This window comes from Bidens hawaiensis, unplaced genomic scaffold (genome assembly GCF_021521415.1).
Source record: "Bidens hawaiensis isolate Kalapana, Puna unplaced genomic scaffold, B.hawaiensis_p1.1 tig00002181_1, whole genome shotgun sequence".
Lineage (NCBI taxonomy): Eukaryota > Viridiplantae > Streptophyta > Magnoliopsida > Asterales > Asteraceae > Bidens > Bidens hawaiensis.
This window is the reverse complement of record NW_027491116.1, coordinates 76,658-82,469: the sequence shown is the minus strand read 5'-3', so window position 1 is coordinate 82,469 and position 5,812 is coordinate 76,658. Positions and strand designations below refer to the sequence as shown.

General features: G+C 38.1%; 1 non-coding gene across 1 annotated transcript; it reads right to left on the bottom strand.

Annotated features, from left to right (window-relative positions):
- Positions 1 to 5,049: 5,049 nt before the first annotated feature.
- LOC143609637 (small nucleolar RNA R71) lies at positions 5,050 to 5,155 on the bottom strand. Its single transcript, XR_013149453.1, has one exon. It is a non-coding gene; the product is annotated as a small nucleolar RNA R71 (small nucleolar RNA).
- Positions 5,156 to 5,812: the final 657 nt, after the last annotated feature.

Here is a 5,812-nt window from a genome sequence, read left to right as displayed (position 1 = left end):
AAAAAGAAAAAAAACATATGTATTCTCATCCCCACACTTAAAATTTGTATTGTCCTCAATGCAGGGATGGAAACACGACTCAAAAAATTTAAAACAAAGCCTAATGATACAAAAATAAATAAAAAACAAAAATATAAAAGCAAAGTAAAAAAGAAAAAGACTTAGCTGGTAATATGCGAGTAAAGTATGACGCTAAAGTCTTCGTCCATAACTGCCCACCATCTCCGAACTTGCTCAGCAACTAGTATCTTCTTCTCTCGTAATACAAACGAAAACGACAACAACAAACAATATCTAAAAATTTATCTTATCAACTTGATAGATATCAAGCATTCAAAGTTTATAACCAAACCAACCAACCCAACCAATATATAATATGAATAATAGCAGCAAATAAAAAGTATACGACTCCTGCTGCTTCATCCCCACACTTGCATGTTTCATTATACTTCAAGGGGATCTTCACACTATATTCCTTCAAAACTTAAAAACCAAATAAAAACTATAAAAAAACTACGTTAGTGACTCAAGGAAAAATAAAAATAAAATAGAAATAAAAAAAATAGAAAAGAATATACAAACTCTACACTTGAGTATTCACTCAAGAATCATGTGTGACAATTCAGTGCGACGGATCGAGAGGAGTTTCCTCCACCTCGATTGATTCCTCCGGTCTTCCAAGATAGTGCTTTAAGCGATGACCGTTCACCTTCCAAGACGTTCCATTATCCGGATTCTCCAACTTTATCATCGGCCCACTAAGTTGTATTCGACATTTTAAGCCTGACCAAAACTCATCCATAAAATCCCCAAGAGGTGTACTTGGATTCATGCTATGAACGACACGCATGAAATCAATGAATATCTCTTCTGGATGTGGTATATAATCCGTCATTACACCAGATGAGTCCTTACAACCAACAACACTCCCCATCCTATCATATATCGGGCAAAATTTGGGCTCATAGTAGCACTCTATTAAGATCACTGCAAAGATAAACGTAAATAGAAAAGTATCACGAGCACCAGAGAATAGCAATAAACAATATATTAAAAGAAAAACTAAACTAATTTAAAGCAACTAAACTAAACTATATTAACCTAACTCCTACGAATCAATAACAAAAGGAAAAATAAAATAAAATAGAATAAAAACTACTTAGACTCCTACGACTCAAAAACAAAACAAAATACAAATAGCACGTATGTAGCAAGTAAGTCTAATCAAAGCTAATAACGCAATTACCAAGAATGCCCGGCAACGGCGCCAAAAACTTGATGTGCTTGAAATAGTTTAATTTTTATTAACTAAATTAACTAAAAATAAACAATAAGTAATACTCTAGACTCTCTAAAACTCGACTAAACTACTAACCGGCAAGTGAACCTATCGACTCAAGTAAAGCCAAGTAAGTCCGGATATCGAACCCACGAGACTCTTTAAATTACGTTATTAGCTAATTAGACTCGACTACAAAACACGACTTATTAATTAAATTTGTTTGGCGGATTTAAAATACTAATTTAATACTATAATTAAGAAACAAGTAATTTAAACGAAAACGAAGTTTGTCTATGAAAATAAGATGATGATGACAAAACTACCTAGGCTAGACTCCCCTAAGTTTCAGTAATGAATTGACCCGGGAAAATATTTAGTTGTGGACTGAGATCGTAAAATAGACACTTATAAGAAAACCCAAACATGACCCCTGACCCTTCTCAAGAGAAAGTTATGGATTTCTAACAAGTTTTAACGCACACCAGTATTAAAAATCAAGTTCGCTTACAGTCACCTAATTAATTACAAAATAGTTCCTTTATACGAAATCCTACCTTACAGCACGGAAATCAAAGGCAGTCTAATATATTCAATTGACTCGATAGACAAAGTTAACCAATCAAACCTAGACGAACTCCTTAAGAATAACTAAATCTAGTAATCCTGATCAACAAAGACTTACCAATAACCTAGCACCTTACAGCTATTTAGGTTAGCAGCACACTTAGGTTTATTTAATTAATAAGTATTATTCCTATGATCTTAGTGCACATCAATCATAAAATAATCAAAAACACAAAGTAATTGACCTAATAGCAACCTATCATAATGACAAACAACAATCAAGGCAACTATGGAATAATAATAATTAATCAAACAATCCTAAATATCCATATGCATCAATTTAATATAAGTAAACCTTTAACTAGTTCATAAAACCTTTAACTAGTTCATAAAACCATAACGATAAATCCCAGATCAAAACACAACGTCAAATTAGGTTCATCATAAGCCTAGGCAATATATAAAGTTTAGCCTAGCATCTTAAAATCAAATAAAACAATAACAGACGAAATCATGGCGAAAAAAAATAAGAACGGAAGAATAAAGGTGATAAAACCCGGAATCTTCGTCCTTGACTATTAAGCACTTCGCCGGCTGATTCCTCGACTCCAAAGCTGCCGGAAACTGACCTCAGACACCTCAGAACTTACCAAATTCGTCTAGAACTTTAGGGTATGATTAATGGTGAGTTTAGGGGTCTTTTTATAGGCAACAGGGGTCCAAAAACAGGTAAGTCGGCCAAGAAAAACGAAGTTTCTGGAATCTGGCACCGCCATCATGCCGCCGCGCTGCACGATGGGCTTCCCCCTTCCTGTTGCACGGTGCTCCGGCCAAAAGGGGGGTCTGGTCCATCTTGCTGGTCCGGTTCACTCCTGGTTCGGTCCGGTTCGTTTCTTGACGCGTCGGTTCTCCTGTTCGACTTGTTTTTGCTCGTTTTTCGCCCTCTTTTCACCGGAATTAAAACCCGAAACCTAAAACGCAAAACCATGTTAGTAGTATACAAATCTTACGAGAAACCGAACATAAAGTAATAAAATATTAAATAAATGTACACGGGATTTATATATAATAAACGTTATATCAGCCAGATACACCAGCGCTATCTGCCGTCCTCTTATTGTGTCGGACAAGATCTGCAATAGCACGAAGAATGCCCGCATGAAAACCTTCCGGAGTACCGGACGATGACCCCCCGCTAGTCGAGTCTTCACTAGAAGAAAGGACGATCATCTCGTCCGGTTGCATAATGGTAAGAGGTTTAGGGTTCAGGATGTACACACCTTGGGCCACGGCAGAATCATTAACCTCCGGCGCAGTCCGCCCATGAATAGGGAACAAGAAGTTCCCCTTCGTCTGCTCAAGGATCGGCAGTTTTTGATGCTCCTATGGAAGCCGGAACATATTCCCAACAACAGTCGGAATAAGGACTTCAAAAATGTTGTTCCCTCCTACACCTAAAGCAAGTTAAAAAAAAAAGGAAATGGTAACAATCACTTACTTCCATCATCCTTGGAAAAATATGGGACCTTGATATTTGTCTATGCATGATTTTGGTAAATTGGTGTTCTTCAAGTTTATGACATGTTCTTGAATAGAGTTTAATGGTTGAATGCTTGTTTTAATTCCTAGTCTTGTTAGTTTGATATATGCTTTTGGAAAACTATGTGTTGAGTATTTATTTATGAACTTAGTTTGTGTATGCATACTTTGTTTATATCACTAAGTTAGGAATGCTAATGGAAATTAACTTGGTTATGAATTTTAACAAGCATGAAACCTATCACTTGATATTGGAAAATTGTATGGTGATAATATGATTCTTTGAGTTGGTTAATGTTTGCTAGAGAATAAGGCCATAATCCTTAGTTTATATTTTTCTAATTTGAAAGACTCATGTGTTTAACTAGTGTTCTTGAACTTGTCTATTTTACATGATTCTAGGTGGTTAGTTTGTTGTTTTCATGCTAGTTTTCCTTTAATTGTGAGATTAGGTAGTTTTGACAAAGTTACTAATCTATGGTTATTAACTTGTTGAATACCCATCATGATGTTTTGTTGTTAATATTAGGTTGCCTTGATTGGAATTTGATATTGATGCTTAATACATGATGTTTGCCATTATCATTGTCATTTTGTCACTAAGTTTAAGTGGATGCATAGTCTAAGTAGCTTTGTTTGGATTGATTGTTAGTTGTATTTTATTTACTTTGTTATTGTTGTATGCTAGTTTAGTTACTTGAAAAATTATTTGGATAGTTTGTTTGGTTAAATTAATTACAAATATTTAGTATCAAAAGTTAGCGGTGTCCATGGATTGACACTCGGTTCTTACCGATACTTTGTTACAAACGATAGGTACACTTGCCTTTCGTGTGTGGTTTGGTTGTTGGTGAAAACCATTTTTAAAACCCGATTTGTGTGAAACTTTTATTCAAATTTTATATATATATTCGCACACGTCAAGTTTTTGGCGCCGTTTCCGGGGACACGGTGTTTTACTTTTGAAAACGATACGAGTAATTGATTTGCCTTGTTGATATTTTTGCTCTATGTTATTTTAGTCTATTTCATTTTTATTCATCTTGTTTTTATTGTATTTTATTAGTTATATTTTTAGGTAGTTTTTCGTGTCTTGTTTGTTTCCATTCCGCGTTTCTTTCGGGTGATGCATGTCCACCACACCCGGTCCTGATCTGCTTTCCCCTCTTTCCGAACCCGAGCGACATCTTCGAGAAGGTTTGAGGAGGAGAGCACGCGAGATTGCCGAGGTCATTGAAAACGAAGTTGTGGAGGACGACGCGAATCCCGGGGTTGAAGAAATGGCGGATCCAACAATCAAGGTCGCATGGATGACTTCGCCATGCCGTCCCTCGATGGCTATGGTAGCGGTGTTACGGAGCCCGAGATTACCATGAGTTTCGAGACCAAGTCGAGTATTATTCATATGGTCAAAAATTCCGTTTCTTTCCATGGCCTCTCGAACAAGGACCCTCACTCTCATGTTGCGCATTTCCTTCGATTATGTGCGACATTCAAGATCCAGGGGTGTACAGACGATGCCGTGAGACTCCGACTTTTTCCGTTCTCACTTCGCGGGGCTGCCTTGGAGTGGTTAGAGGCACTCCCTTCCGGTTCCATCACCACTTGGAACCAATTGGTTGAGCAGTTCTTCTTCAGTACTTCCCACCCGATAAAACTGCAAGATACCGGGAAAAAAATCACTGGTTTTCGTTTTGATGATGACGAGTTACTTCATGCTGCATGGGAGAGGTTCAAGGGCTTGTTGAGAAAATGCCCTCATCACGGTTTGAGTCGCGGTTTTCAGTGTCGTACGTTCTTTGATGCTTTATCCGGAGCACAGAAGCAGGCCGTTGATCAGGTTGCAGGAGGAGATTTCGGTAGGTGTACTCCCAATGAGGCGTTGGATGTCTTGGAGCGAGCTGCTAAGAAGAGTTTTGCATATAATCCGCCTCGTAGTATTCCTTCCACTAAGGGCGTTCTTCATGTCGATTCTAATACCCTTGTTTCCGCTCAGTTAGAAGCCTTGACCAAAAGATTTGACCAGATGCAATCCGATCTGGCTAAGTCTAGCTCTCGTTGTGGGGTGTGTGACAGGAAGCACCAGACCAGTCAGTGCTAGCAGGCCATGGTGGTGGAGGATGTTGACTTTGTGGGCCGCCAAAACAATGCCTATAGCAACTCCTATAACCCGGGATGGAGAAACCACCCAAATTTCAGTTGGAAAGATGGTAGTGGCAGTCAAAATCAGAATCAAAAGCCACCGGAGTTTGACCGAAATCCAAATTACCAGAATCAACCCCAGAACCAATCTTACCAGCAAAAGCCTCAGTTTCAGGGTTCCAGCAGTAGTGGTCAGTCTAGTGGTGGGTCAAGTGTTGAAAATCTTTTGACTCAGCTTTTGGCTAAAACCGAGACCTCAAATAAACTGGCTGAACAGAGGAACCT